The sequence below is a fragment of the Macaca nemestrina genome, chromosome 9 (genome assembly GCF_043159975.1).
Source record: "Macaca nemestrina isolate mMacNem1 chromosome 9, mMacNem.hap1, whole genome shotgun sequence".
Lineage (NCBI taxonomy): Eukaryota > Metazoa > Chordata > Mammalia > Primates > Cercopithecidae > Macaca > Macaca nemestrina.
Window position 1 is genome coordinate 130809275 of NC_092133.1, and position 15571 is coordinate 130824845.

General features: G+C 41.6%; 1 pseudogene; it reads left to right on the forward strand.

Annotated features, from left to right (window-relative positions):
• The first annotated feature begins 3041 nt into the window (after nt 1–3041).
• LOC105490651 (large ribosomal subunit protein uL18-like) lies at nt 3042–14966 on the forward strand (annotated as a pseudogene).
• The last annotated feature ends 605 nt before the right edge of the window (nt 14967–15571 follow it).

Sequence of the window (15571 nt, forward strand, 5' to 3'; positions counted from 1 at the left end):
ATTATAAACCCTCTTTTGAAGAGGAGCAAAAGAAGACAATTGTCTGTAAATAACAAAATGTCCAGGGTAGTTATAGTCAGAAACATGATTGACAAATAAATTTGGTTATCTCCATGGTTTACAATAACTTAACATAATAACCTTAATTATGATAGCATACACTCAAGACATTAGAATTTTAAACATCCCATACAGTTTTGGAACATATATTAATATAATTCTCTAAAATCCAACCTGAAGATTAAACATCATTTTGGCAATCCTGTGTACTTAAACATGTCAAATAATCCTGTTCACCTCTCTTTTGGATACTCCAGGGGCCCTCTGTAGCATCCCAAAGGCCAGGCATCAGGAAAGACAATTTTGAAACTGAAGTTTGATTTTGGGAAGTCTGTTATGTGTTAGAGATTTAAAACACCTGATGTTATAAAATACAATTCCAGATTGCCATAAATTATTTGCCAAAATGATGACTGAAATTTTAAAAAAGCAAAAAACCTTGTATAACCTTTTACAAAGTTTGCTAAAGAGCACATTAGTGCCTTAAGAGCACCTTGTTGGTCGGGCACAGTGGCTCACGCCTATAATCCCAGCACTTTGGGAGGCCGAGGCGGGCAGATCATGAGGTCAGGAGATCGAGACCATCCTGGCTAACACAGTGAAACCATCTCTACTAAAAAATACAAAAAAATTAGCCAGGCATGGTGGCGGGCACCTGTAATCCCAGCTACTCAGGAGGCTGAGGCAGGAGAATGGTGTGAACCCAGGAGGCGGAGCTTGCAGTGAGCAGAGACAGTGCCACTGCATTCCAGCCTGGGCAACAGAGCGAGACTCCATCTCAAAAACAAAAAACAAAACAAAACAAAACAAAACAAAACAAAACAAAAGTACCTTGTTGTGCTTTTATTTCAATGCTCAATTTACAGAAGACCATATAATAATCATTTGAATTTGGTTAGTATGTTCACATATGGAATTTCTTTTGCAACATTAATTTTTTTTTTCTTTTTTTTTTTGAGATGGAGTTTTACTCTTTGTTGCCTGGGCTGGAGTGCAATGGTGCGATCTTGGCTCACTGCAACCTCTGCCTCCCGGGTTCAACTGATTCTCCTGCCTCAGCCTCCCGAGTAGCTGGGATTACAGGCACGCACCACCATGCCTGGCTAATTTTGTATTTTTAGTAGAGACAGGGTTTCTCCATGTTGGTCAGGCTGGTCTCGAACTCCTGACCTCAGGTGATCTGCCTGTCTCGGCCTCCCAAAGTGCTGGGATTAGAGGCGTGGCCCACCGCACCTGGCCAAGATTAATTTTTATACTCCTTTCATCATTTGATTAAACCTTCAGTTTTACCTTATCCAATTCAAAACAATCCTTCAAGCCTAGGAAATAATTTATATTTCCACACCTTCTTATAAGCTTTTGCTAAAAACACATCTTACTATTCTTATACAACTCACATGTAAATCAATTTCCAGAAGTTTCAATTACATGTTATAATGGTAACTCCCAGCAATTTTAAACTTTTATGTAGAACCTAGTAGCTTGTTAAAATTATGTACAAGTTGCAGCGAAGGTTTGACTCCTTCCAGCATAATTAAGGGTGTGGTTAATTCCATATGTCTCTAGGCCTTACTACTTATGAAGCAGGCAAGTCAAACAGTTCTCAGAAACCAAAAAGGCAGTTTATAACCTTAAAACATTAAGGAAACCTAGTATCTGACTTGCATTAATTTAGATCACCTATTTACATTTTGATGATATCTGCATTTTACCAATAATCTTTAAGGCTGCTTTTATTTCTCAAGGATTAAAGTCATGTGAACTGAAACGTACCACAGCTTTTATCTTCCCTTTTAAAAAACATTTGATTCAAGCTCTTATCCTTTTTTAAGTCAATTAATTAGAGCTTTTTTATAGACATCACGCACAACACATATATAACTACACAGGCAGAGGAAAATGCAGTAGTCGTGAGATTTTTCATCTGCCAGTCTCCTAATTGGATTATTGGCCTCTGCGTGGTACCCTTTAAGAGACAGGGCTAGAAAAACATGCAGCTTTTAAGGCCTAATAAAACGGGCATGACTGGGAGGCAAAAACAGATTTTGAGAGGGATCTATCTGCATTTAATTCCTGGGGTTCCATGAGAAAAACAGGTTTCTTCCCAAAACGGGGTTAGTGGCACCTTGTCTGTTTTTCCCAAGGAGTCCTATGCCCCCAGGAGTTATCTTAGGGCCTCTCATGCATACATTAAGAGTGACAAGGCAAAATGGAGAAAAATAATCCAGTCTACTGAGAAAATACCCTTTCCAGCCAAGAGATCCAAGAAAAAACAAAACAAAACATAAAGACCTTTTAAAAATACTTGTAACTTGGATATCCACTTTTAATTAAGCTGAGTGCTCTTTGAGAAAAACCTTTTAACTCCCTTATCACCCAACTAGCCGCACCAAGTGGCCAATATTTCTGGCTTTCAAACTATACTAAAGGTGACCTCCCAGGTGCTCAGAGAAAAGAAGATAAAAGGTGGTTTGTGGAGGGGAGGAGAATCAGCAACAGGTCATGCAGATATCAAACCAGAAAGGACTTATTCCCTGAGACAGGAATGAACCCGGCCGCCATTGTAAAATGGTGGAGGCTAAGACAAAGCATTGCCACGTGGTTACAGGTCATGTCCCCCAAAACAAGATGGAGGCCTGCAGCAAGGTTTGCTACTCACCATACAGAAAGTCATGCAAAGCCCACCAGACTGGCTACAGCTAAAGACCAACCTCACAAATCCTTTTTCATAATTAAAACTTTACAGCGAATATACACAGTGATCCTTATTCCTGGACTAGTAAAATGTCTTCAAAAAGAAAAGAAAAACCCCTCTTGCTTCAAAGTTAAATGCTGACAGGCTAGATAGAGAAAGGAAAAAAATGTTTAAAATGCAGGGTTGGAAAGATGCCTGGGGAAAGTACCTCTTATTCGTATACAGATGGGTTCCTCCAACAGGGAGAGAAGCTTAATTGCTGTCCGCCATTGGGCACCCTTGGGCCATGGGCCATGAACACCAGCTCTGGCTGGGAGGGAAGTGGGAACCCACCATTCGCCAGTCTATCTCGCAGGTGCCTAAAGCCATTGAAGTGAGGTGGTGTGCAGTTTTCTCTATCCTCAGAAGAAGTCCAAGGACAAAAAGGCTTAGAAACGAAAGGGAAAAAAGATTTTTTGGTTCACATCTTACCCACCCTTCCTCAAGCCCCACGTCTAGGAGCCAAAATGTTGCAGAATTTTGCTCCTTAGTTCAGCTAAAACTGGGCTCTAGCTTGTGAGAAGACCAGGAGAATTATATGCAAACACATTGAAGGGTGGGCAGAGCAGGATTTTATTGGGCGAAAAGGGAAAAAAAAAAACTCAGCAAATTGAGATGGCATCCTGCTAACAAGCCCCTCACCTCACAGATTAAATCTCAGGCCACCACACAGGAACTGAAGAGCCAGGTTCCTCCCCCTGCCTGTGGCTCCACCCCGTTCCCCCAGTGCACATGTGGGCAGACTCAGACAAGGCCCTAGGCAGGTTCCCTCTTCTGCACAAAAGCGTCTGATGTAAACACTTGTGGGGTGGGTCAGAGGTTCTCTGAGGACACTTTTTTTATCTGCCTAGGCATTTGGCTGTCTCATCATGGTATACAAATACTATGGACTTTGCAATTTACCTTAATTCCAGTGATCTCACAACACTGGTGCCCAAAAACTAAACACAAAAGAATATTACAAACTGTTACAAGTTTGAGCTTAATTATAAAATCCGTGGAGAGGTGTGGTGTGTAATTCAGATTATTCCAATGAATCAGTCAAAAAGTATCTACTAAAACATACCCTGGTAAACCAGTGGCTCTCAACGTTCGTGGGCTAAATAATCACCTAATTAGCTGAGCGTGGTGGTGCACACCTGTGGTCCCAGCTACTCAGAGGCTGAGGTGGGAAAATCACCTGAGCCTGGGAGGGTGAGGCTGCAGTGGGCCAAGATTGTACCATTGCACTCCAGTCTGGGCAACAGGAATGAGACTCTGTCTCAGAAAAAAAAAAAAAAAAAAAAACAAACAAACAAACAAAAAAATCACCTAGAGTGCTTGTTAAGCTGCAAATTCCTAGGCTCAACTCCAGACGTTCTAATGAAAGGAACTGGGGACGGAGCCCGGGATTTTGCATCTTAATCATTTCAGAAGATTCAGATGCAGAAGATTCAAAGACCTCTTTTAGAGAAACATTACCCTAAGCAAGGGCAGAGTTGGTCAATCACAGAGGTCTTCCAACTCACTTCCCATTCATTCATTCATTCTTTCCTGAACTTATTAATTCAACAAACATTTATGGTGCCCTATCATTGTACATGGTGATGTGGACTCGGTAATGTAAAGAGACTCGGTTCCTGCCTGGAGGGAACTTATATCTAATGGCTGATACACACACACACACACACACACACACACACATATATATGCCATTGATGTATGATTGACAGCACCAAGTGGTAAGTATTGAATGTGTCCATACATGCCAAAGAGAATGTTGCAGGGATTTAGAAGGAAGTTGTGTCAACGTGGGTTCAAGTGGACAGGAATGGAGGAGCTATTCTGTGGAGGGGTTGGGACATTGCCTGGGCCCTGACTGATGAGGAACGAGCAGGATATCGAAGAGAAGGAAACAACATTAGCTTCATATCATAATTATTAAGCAAGAATGTTTTTAATATCCATAAGCCTATGCTAAAGATAGCAGAGTGGCCAAGCATGCCCAGGATTAAAACTATAATCTCATTAACTACCTTCAGAGGAGAAATAAAGAAGTGAGACGTTCCTGAATCAGCAACATCATCTCCTTGTTTTTTCAATATTCTGATGCCAATTGGACCATTTTTATGCTAATAAGTTGATAAATAGTAGGATGTTTTGACGTGATATGTTTATATAGTATTCTGTTTTTCTCCTAGGTCCATATGTATTTCATCCAGCTACTTCCAAAAAGTTGAAACGCTGACCATAAAATCCATGTAGGGTATAAACAATTAGCACTCTAGCAAGATTCAGACTGTTTGAAACCAAGAGAGGCAGATTAATCTAATTAAAAATTACTTCTTATTTAAGAAAGAGATCTGTATTCATTAAGACTTCTCCTTAGACATACTATTTTTAGCTATATTGTACCAATCCTATTACATGTGTGAAAAATAAATAAATCTGGGAAATCTTGGGGCTCCAAAATCACTAAGCTAAAGGGCAAAGTCAAACTGGGAACTGCTTAGGGAAAACCGGCTTCCCACTCTATTCAAAGTCATCCCTCTGCTCACTGAGATAAATGCATGTGTGATTGCCTCCCTTGGAAGAGCTGATCAGAAACTCAAAAGGATGTAACCATTTGTCTCTCATCTACCTGTGGCCTAGAAGCCCCCTCCCTGCTTGAGTTGTCCACCTTCCAGGACAGAACCAGTGTACATCTTACATATATTGATTGCTATCTCATGGCTCCCTAAAATGTATAAAACCAAGCTGTGCCCCGACCACCTTGGGTACATGTCATCAGGACCTCCTGAGGCTGTGTCACAGACGCATGTCCTCAAGCCTGGCCAAACAAACTTTCTAAATTAACTGAAACCTGGCTCATATTTTCAGGGTTCACACATGAAAGAAATTTTATGTAATTTACTTCATGAAGACCAATTTCTAGCTGCCCAGCCACTGTTACATTTCATGTGTTAATCTGTCAAACAGGTGTAATAACCCCTGTCTCAGAGAGGCATTTGAGGATGAAATGAGAGGACAGTTGTGATTGAGTTTTAAAACCCATGCTGGCCGGGTGCGGTGACTCATGCCTGTAATCCCAGCAGTTTGGGAGGCTGAGGCAGGTGGATTATGAGGTCAGGAGATCGAGACCAACCTGACCAATATGGTGAAACCCGGTCTCTACTAAAAATACAAAAATTATCTGGGTGTGGTGGTGCACACCTGTAGTCCCAGCTTCTTGGGAGGCTGAGGCAGGATGATTGCTTGAATCAGGGAGGTGGAGGTTGCAGTGAGCCGAGATAGCTCCACTGTACTCCAAGCCTGGCGACAGAGCGAGACAATGTCTCAAGAAACAAACGAACAAACGAAAAACCCCAAAACCAAAACCCACACTAAGAATGAGTGTAAGTTATGAGCTTTCCAGCCATTCTAAAGTCTTCCTCAGGGTAAAAAGCAGGATCACAGAGAGCTAGAACAAATAATTCTACCTCCTCACAGAACTTGTAAGATACTATATTAACAAGGAAGCCTTCCCAGACCTCCTTGCTAATATCTTACAAAGCAAGCAAGCCAAAATACTGAAGCAGTTGTATCCCAGAGTTTTCATGAGTTCGTAGAGAGGTGTGGCACAGACTCTGGCGTTGGGCGATTGGGTTTTTAATCTTAGATCCATTCCTTACTATTTACGTGGCTTTGAAGGTACTGAACCTTGATGTGCCTCAGTTTTCTTATCTGTGAAGTAAACATAAAAAGATTGTTGTGATTCAATGAATCCATAAACATCTCCACACATAAAGCATTCCTATCTGCCCCTAGAGAAGGTTGTGTTAGCTGTTGTCATGAGCTCTGATGTTAAGGAAGGTACACAAGGGCATGACAGTTTCAGTTTCATGGAGTGTCTAGAAAGACTAGAGATGTATTGATACACACATAAAAATCAAATAGAGGATGAAAAATTAGCAAGACACCGTGCCTAGAACAATTATTTATGTCATAACCACCCAAGGGGTTCACCTTACCTGCTGCCTAGACAGAGCTGATTCATCAAGACAGGGGAATTGCAATAGAGAAAGAGTAATTCAAACAGAGCCAGCTGTGTGGGAGACCAGAGTTTTGTTATTACTCAAATCAATCTCCCCGAGCATTCAGGGAGCAGAGTTTTGAAAGATAACTTGGTGGGTCGGGGGTAAGCCAGTGAGCCAGGAGTGCAGACTGGTCAGAGATGAAATCGCGGTGAGTCATCTGTCTTCTTGCATTGAGTCAGTTCCTGGGTGGGGGCCATAAGAGCAGATGAGCCAGTTTATTGATCTGGGTGGTGCCAGCTGATCCATCAAGTGCAGGGTCCGCAAAATGTCTCAAGCACTGATCTTAGGAGCAGTTGAGGGAGGGTCAGAATCTTGTAGCCTCCAGCTGCATGCCTCCTAAACCGTAATTTCTGATCTTGTGGCTAATGTTAGTCCTACAAAGGACTAGTCCCCAAGCAAGAAGGAGGTTTGCTTGGGAAAGGGCTGTTACCATCTTTACTTAAACTATAAACCAAGTTTCTCCCAAAGTTAGTTCAGCCTACCCCCAGGAATGAATAAGGACAGCTGGGAGGTTAGAAGCAGGATGGAGTCAGTTAAGTTAGATCTCTTTCACTGTCTCAGTCATAATTTTCCAAAGGCGGTTTCAGTATCATCCCTTGTAACAATGTTTGTAAGAATGCATATATAAAATAGTGTGGTACAGATTTAAAATATGAGAATAGTAGAAGTAGGAACATTAAGGAGGACTGGAGAAGAATCCAGTACAAAAAAAGCACCCCATGGCGTCTTTTGTACATACAATGGGCGGGCCACATGGTTGACTGTAAACTTTCTAGCAACCATTGCAAAAGGGAAACTTGGTCAGTCAGTCACAAGATAAAAGCAGGCCAATTGTTCAGGAGAAGCACAATTATTCCTTATGTTAAGACTGAGGACTAAGCTCTGATTTTTTCTTATCTTGCCCCAGTTCTTATCTAAGGGGTCTGGGGAGTCATGCCTTACAAGCCATAAATTCTCATTAGATGGGTTTTATTTAATCCTACATATTGCAACTTACTTTCTGAATCTGGCATAACATTACCTGGTAAAGAAGAAAATCAAAATAGTTTACCCCAAAACATGTTTCTTTGCCATATTTTGAAATGGCCCTGCAAAGCTGTCCTTTCTGGGGGGGGAATTTACATGTCTAAAGAATCTCTATTAACATAGTTATATCTTTTTCTTCCAGGCCCTCCCAATCCTGAGATTAACTGAGAGTCTAGCACCTTCTAAAGGTCTGAATAGGAAACAGTTGTCATCTATTGTCTCTAAGGGCAGCCACTATGAGACTTCAAAAGAACCTCAGTCTCCACAGTCTTTTATCTGAACCCGAATATTTCCTTTCTATTGATCCTAGGTCTTTAGACAAACTCAACCAATCGGCAGCCAGGAAATGTTTACATTTATCTATAGCCTGGAAGCCCTCATCCCCATTCCTTTCGAATTGTCCCACCTTTCTCTACCGAACCGATGTATTTCTCAAATGTATTTGATTGATGTCTCATGCCTCCCTAGAATGTACAAAACCAAGCTGTGCCCTGACCACCTTGGGCACATATTCTCAGTACCTCCTGAGGGCTGTGTCATGGGCCATGGCCATTCATATTTGGCTCAGAATAAACATCTTCAAATATTCTACAGAGTTGGACTGTTTTCGTCCACAAGACCAGAGGGGATGCTCCCAGCCATCGTCTTTGAGATGAGGCTGAGTCATGTAATAAACAACATCTCTGATATCTTTCCAGCAGATGAACCAGTGTTTTACAGAACCGCTTCCCATGCCATTAGGTGGATCATCACTGGAAGCCCATTCCAGTAACAGCAGTTCTGTGAGGAGGTGGAATTGTGTGTTCCAGCTCTCTGCGATTCTGCTTTGTATCCTCAGGAAGATTTTAGAATGGCTGGAAAATCCATAATTTATACTCACTCCTAGTCGTTTGGGTTTTACAACACAATCACAACTGTCCTCTCTTTTCATCCTCAAAAACCTCTCTGAGACAGGGATTATTAAAACTGTTTTACAGATTTAGAAACTGAATCCACGCATGGTTTGACAGTTGGAAAATTATGGAACAAGGATTTGAGCCTGCTAATTCCCAACCTAATCTTGGGCCATGCCTTTATTACCAAACCTCTTACAGCCCTCTCTTCCTTGAATTTTTTTACTCCATTAAAATCTGATTTTTATATCTACACCTCTGTTGAGATTGCTATCATAGAACTCACAAATAATATTTTTATTTTCAAACCCAGTAACCCCTTTTTTCAGCCTTTAAAAACAAAATTTGAATGCTAGGTGTGTTGGCTCACACCTGTAATCCCAGCACTTTGGGAGGCCGAGGAGGGAAGACTGCTTGAGGCCAAGATTTAGAAACCAGCCTGGGCAACATAGCAAGACCCCTGTCTCTACAAAAAATTTAAAAATTAGCCAGGTTTGGTGATGTGCACCTGTAGTCCCAGCTACTTGGGAGGCTGAGGCAGGAGGATTGCTTGAGCCCAGGAGTTCAAGGCTGTGGTGAAGCATAATTGCATCAGTGCACTCCAGCTTGGGCAACAGAGTGAGACCCTGTCTGTTATTTACAAAGACACTCTTTGACATTCTGTTTTCCTTTGGCCTTGGGGACTCTTGTCACTCCTGATATCCCTCCCACCTTTCTGATGACTTCTGCTCCTTGGCCTTTATGAGCAACTCCTCTCCAGCCCACATCCCAAATGCTGGCGCTCCCTGAGGGTCCATCTTTGGTCCTCTCCTCTTCTTACTCTATGCATTTTTCCCAAGAGAGCCAATCCCCTTTCATGCATTCAGACGCCATCTTTTTTTTTTTAATTTATTTATTATACTTTAAGTTCTAGTGTACATGTGCATAACGTGCAGGTTTGTTACATATGAATACTTGTGCCATGTTGGTGTGCTGCACCCATCAACTCATCAGCACCCATCAACTCGTCATTTACATCAGGTATAACTCCCAATGCAATCCCTCCCCCCTCCCCCCTCTCCGTGATAGGCCCCGGCGTGTGATGTTCCCCTTCCTGAGTCCAAGTGATCTCATTGTTCAGTTCCCACCTATCAGTAAGAACATGTGGTGTTTGGTTTTCAGTTCTTGAGATAGTTTGCTGAGAATGATGGTTTCCAGCTGCATCCATGTCCCTACAAAGGACACAAACTCATCCTTTTTTATGGCTGCATAGTATTCCATGGTGTATATGTGCCACATTTTCTTAATCCAGTCTGTCACTGATGGACATTTGGGTTGATTCCAAGTCTTTGCTATTGTGAACAGTGCCACAATAAACATACATGTGCATGTGTCTTTATAGCAGCATGATTTATAATCCTTTGGGTATATACCCACTAATGGGATGGCTGGATCATATGGTACTTCTAGTTCTAGATCCTTGAGGAATCGCCATACTGTTTTCCATAATGGTTGAACTAGTTTACAATCCCACCAACAGTGTAAAAGCGTTCCTATTTCTCCACATCCTCTCCAGCACCTGTTGTTTCCTGACTTTTTAATGATCGCCATTCTAACTGGTGTGAGATGGTATCTCATTGTGGTTTTGATTTGCATTTCTCTGATGGCCAGTGATGATGAGCATTTTTTCATGTGTCTGTTGGCTGTATGAATGTCCTCTTTTGAGAAATGTCTGTTCATATCCTTTGCCCACTTTTTGATGGGGTTGTTTGTTTTTTTCTTGTAAATTTGTTTGAGTTCTTTGTAGGTTCTGGATATTAGCCCTTTGTCTGATGAGTAGATTGCAAAAATTTTCTCCCATTCTGTAGGTTGCCTGTTCACTCTGATGGTAGTTTCTTTTGCTGTGCAGAAGCTCTTTAGTTTAATTAGAACCCATTTGTCAATTTTGGCTTTTGTTGCCGTTGCTTTTGGTGTTTTAGACATGAAGTCCTTGCCCATGCCTATGTCCTGAATGGTATTACCTAGGTTTTCTTCTAGGGTTTTTATGGTATTAGGTCTAACATTTAAGTCTCTAATCCATCTTGAATTAATTTTCGTACAAGGAGTAAGGAAAGGATCCAGTTTCAGCTTTCTACTTATGGCTAGCCAATTTTCCCAGCACCATTTATTAAATAGGGAATCCTTTCCCCATTTCTTGTTTTTGTCAGGTTTGTCAAAGATCAGATGGCTGTAGATGTGTGGTATTATTTCTGAGGACTCTGTTCTGTTCCATTGGTCTATATGTCTGTTTTGGTACCAGTACCATGCTGTTTTGGTTACTGTAGCCTTGTAGTATAGTTTGAAGTCAGGTAGCGCGATGCCTCCAGCTTTGTTCTTTTGACTTAGGATTGTCTTGGAGATGTGGGCTCTTTTTTGGTTCCATATGAACTTTAAAGCAGTTTTTTCCAATTCTGTGAAGAAAGTCATTGGTAACTTGATGGGGATGGCATTGAATCTGTAAATTACCTTGGGCAGTATGGCCATTTTCATGATATTGATTCTTCCTATCCATGAGCATGGAATGTTCTTCCATTTGTTTATATCCTCTTTTATTTCACTGAGCAGTGGTTTGTAGTTCTCCTTGAAGAGGTCCTTTACATCCCTTGTAAGTTGGATTCCTAGGTATTTTATTCTCTTTAAAGCAATTGTGAATGGAAGTTCATTCATGATTTGGCTTTCTGTTTGTCTGTTACTGGTGTATAAGAATGCTTGTGATTTTTGCACATTAATTTTGTATCCTGAGACTTTGCTGAAGTTTCTTATCAGCTTAAGGAGATTTTGGGCTGAGACAATGGGGTTTTCTAAATATACAATCATGTCATCTGCAAACAGGGACAATTTGACTTCTTCTTTTCCTAACTGAATACCCTTCATTTCTTTCTCTTGCTTGATTGCCCTAGCCAGAACTTCCAACACTATGTTGAATAGGAGTGGTGAGAGAGGGCATCCCTGTCTTGTGCCAGTTTTCAAAGGGAATTTTTCCAGTTTTTGCCCATTCAGTATGATATTGGCTGTGGGTTTGTCATAAATAGCTCTTATGATTTAGAGATACGTTCCATCAATACCAAATGTATTGAGAGTTTTTAGCATGAAGTGCTGTTGAATTTTGTCAAAGGCCTTTTCTGCATCTATTGAGATAATCATGTGGTTTTTGTCTTTGGTTCTGTTTATGTGCTGGATTACGTTTATTGATTTGCGTATGTTGAACCAGCCTTGCCTCCCAGGGATGAAGCCAACTTGATCATGGTGGATAAGCTTTTTGATGTGCTGCTGGATCCGGTTTGCCAGTATTTTATTGAGGATTTTTGCATCGATGTTCATCAGGGATATTGGTCTAAAATTCTCTTTTTTTGTTGTGTCTCTGCCAGGCTTTGGTATCAGGATGATGTTGGCCTCATAAAATGAGTTAGGGAGGATCCCCTCTTTTTCTATTGATTGGAATAGTTTCAGAAGGAATGGTACCAGCTCCTCCTTGTACCTCTGGTAGAATTCAGCTGTGAATCCATCTGGTCCTGGACTTTTTTTGGTTGGTAGGCTATTAATTATTGCCTCTATTTCAGAGCCTGCTATTGGTCTATTCAGGGATTCAGCTTCTTCCTGGTTTAGTCTTGGGAGAGTGTAAGTGTCCAGGAAATTATCCATTTCTTCTAGATTTTCTAGTTTATTTGCGTAGAGGTGTTTATAGTATTCTCTGATGGTAGTTTGTATTTCTGTGGGGTCGGTGATGATATCCCCTTTATCATTTTTTATTGCGTCAGACGCCATCTTGACAGCACAAATTCCCAGACACGCACAGCAAGTCACGTCTTCCATGAGGTTGAGTTCCAAGGTCTGAGGCCAAGGTAAAAATAGCATTTTCTCACTCTGAGATTTGTTCATTGTTTTTTGTTTTTTTTTTCAGCTGATGCAACAGCTGGCTCAGATTTGGAGCCATTATATAGAAAAACAATGTTTTTTGTTTTTGTTTTTGAGACGGAGTCTCACTTTGTTGCCAGGCTGGAGTACAGTGGCACAGTCTCGGCTCACTGCAGCCTGACTCCCTGGTTCAAGTGATTCTCCTTCCTCAGCCTCCCGAGTAGCTGGGATTACAGGCATGCACCACCATGTCCGGCTAATTTTTGTATTTTTAGTAGAGACGGGGTTTCACCATGTTGGCCAGGATGGTCTCAATCTCCTGACCTCATGATCTGCCTGCCTTGGCCTCCCAAAGTGCTGGGATTACAAGCGTGAGCCACCGTGCCCAGCCAAAACTATGTTTCTTTTAAAGGTTGGAATTTTACTCAGAGTTCACAATGTGAGAATGTACAAGAGAAATGAGGCCATTGGAGGAACAGCAGATTCACACCTCCCATTTTGTGGTCAGTTTAGATCACACAGCTGTGAAGTGAAATGGCAGAAAAAATATTTTCAGTAATTTTTCCTTTCTCTCTGATTTATTTAGGAGCAAGCCCACACAGTGAATTTGTGTGTTAATGATGACTCTGTTCATCTCCACCCCATCTCTCACTGTCTACCTACTAGGCCTTTCCCGTTTGGTTGTCCTGCAAGATTTCAAATTCAACATGTCTAGTATTTAATTTACTGTCTTTACCTCCCATCCCAGTTTTAATTAGATGTAGCAAGATGTTCACTCAGTATTGTTGCTGTAACAAAGATACTCCCACATTTTAATGGCTTAACCAATAAAAACTTATTTCTCATCTCATATCCAAAGTAGGTGTTCTAGGGCAGAAGATAGGAGGTGAAATTGGGGCATGAGAGGTCCACTCTGCAAAGTCGTTCAAAGGTCCAGACTGAGGACTGCTGTCTTCAATAGGCGGCTTCCAGGATTGCCTTGGCATCATCCAGACAGGAGAAGGGAACAGAAAAGAGGATGCAGGAAGGGCATATCTAAATTTTAGCATCACCCTTATGAAATGTACATATGCCAGCAATAAGTCTACAGTATGGGAGGGAGCATGACACCAAACTTTGGTGGACAGTTTGTCTGCCACACTCCCTTCCTCCCTGTTTCTCATCTGTTCTTCCATCAGTGTTTCCTGTGTGTGTGTGTTTTTTTTTTCTGTAAAATGGGCCAATAATAGTACTCTCCACAGGAGTTGTTATGAAGATTGAGACAGGCTATGTGAAGCAATTAGAATACGCCTGAGTCATATGGATGCATCAGAGTGTATGAATGCTAATGGTTATTCATTAGCTGTGGGACTTCCTCAGCCACCCAGCTGTGCCAAGCTAGAAACGCTCTTCTCTCATCATCCACCTCCAATCAACAAGTCCTGCTTGTTCATTTAAAAATGCCTACATCTTTACTTTTCTTTAAATGCAAGTCATAGGCCGGCAGGTCTCTGTCGAGCCACAGACACAGGTCTCTGATCCACAGGAGGGGGTTTGCTAAAGTTGTGAAGAACAAGGCTGACTTTAAGAGATACCAGGCGAAATTTAGAAGACGACGGAGGGTAAAACGGATTACTATGCCCGGAAACGCTTGGTGATACAGGATAAAAATAAATACAGCACACCCAAATACAGGATGATAGTTCGTGTACCAAACAGATATCATTTGTCAGATCGCTTTTGCCTGTATTGAGGGGGATATGATAGTCTGCACAGCATATGCACACGAACTGCCAAAATACGGTGTGAAGTTTGGCCTGACAAATGATGCTGCAGCGTCTTGTCCTGGCCTGCTGCTGGCCCGCCGGCTTCTCAGTGGGTTTGGCATGGACAAGATCTATGAAGGCCAAGTGGAGGTGACTGGCGATGGATACAATGTGGAAAGCATTGATGGTCGGCCAGGTGCCTTTACCTGCTATTTGGATGTAGGCCTTGGCAGAACTACCACTGGCAATAAAGCTTTTTGGCACCCTGAAGGGAGCTGTGGATGGAGGCTTGTCTATCCCTCGCAATACCAAATAATTCCCTGGTTATGATTCTGAAAACAAGGAAGTTAATGCTGAAGTACACCAGAAGCACATCAGGGGCTAGAATGTTGCAGATTACATGTGCTACTTAATGGAGAAGGATGAAGATATTTACAAGAAACAGTTCTTTCAATACATAAAGAACAATGTAACTCCAGACATGATGGAGGAGACATACACGAAAGCTCATGCTGCTGTATGAGAGAATCCAGTCTATGAAAAGAAGCCCCAAAAGGAAGGTTTAAAAATTTTTTTTTAGACGGAGTTTCGCACTGTCACCCGGGCTGGAGTGCAATGGTGCGATCTCAGTTCACTGCAACCTCCGCCTCCCTGTGTTCAAGTGATTCTCCTACCCCAGCCTCCTGAGTAGCTGGGATTTACAGGCGCCCGTTACCACTCCCAGCTAATTTTTTGTATTTTTAGTAGAGAAGGGGTTTCCCTATACTGGCCAGGCTGATCTCAAACTCCTGACCTTGTGATCTGCCTGCCTCGACCTTCCGAAGTGCTGGGATTACAGACGTGAGCCACCACACTCGGTCAAACCAAACAATTTTCTATGAGGATTTTTCAGATACAGACAATAAACTTATTGACAGAAAAAAAAAAAAAAAACAAAAAAAAACGAGTAATAGGTATTTCTGATGTGGAACTTATATGGATTTAGTTTTTTTTTTTTTTTTTTTTTTTAAGGAAACGAAACAAGAAACGCTCTCCCTGAGGGATCTGATGTGTTTATATGGCTTCAATTGCCATCTTGAAAATGGTCACATATGACTATGGAACTGGATTGGAGCTCCCAGCTGGAAGGAATCATGAAAAGTCTTGTCCCCTCATTATTTTTAAAATTTTATTATTATTTTTTTT